Genomic DNA, 574 nt, shown 5'->3' with positions numbered 1-574 from the left:
GACAGTGTGAAATAAGGTGATTTAAAAAAAAAACAAAAAAAACCCCTCAAAGTTACTGAAGGGGAAAGAAAAGAGAAAAACTGTTTGTTAAGGGGTTGAATGCAGGGATGTAGATACCACTGAGGAAACATATTATGTCCTCTGTATTTTTTCTGGTGATTTGGGGATTTTAGGAAACTAACATGATGTTACTGTCTATATTTTGATGCCAGTATTTTTAATACTCTAATAGTATTTAGTATTTCCCGGAATCCCTGGCAGTGGATGGGTGGGTGGGTGGGTGTGGGGGACTCGGACTCAGACTTATGACTTCAGCATTTCTAAAATCCTGGCTACGGCCCTGGTTAAATGTACCAAACAATTCACCAAGCAAGCAAGCAAGCCCTCAGCAGCCAAAGCAAGAGACTGAAAAACAAAGATATTTACCTCAAAGAATAAAAGCAAAAAGAGGCAGAACTGTTAGACAAACATGAATATTGTCACTGCTCTCCCACTACAGATGTATGTTTGTATTTTTCATTTTCTCATGCAGTGTGCTTGCCAATGTGTGTGTGTGTGTGTGTACATGCTACAG

Source organism: Thunnus thynnus, chromosome 5 (assembly GCF_963924715.1).
Source record: "Thunnus thynnus chromosome 5, fThuThy2.1, whole genome shotgun sequence".
In the NCBI taxonomy this organism is placed as follows: Eukaryota; Metazoa; Chordata; class Actinopteri; order Scombriformes; family Scombridae; genus Thunnus; species Thunnus thynnus.
Note: the sequence above shows the minus strand (reverse complement) of the source record.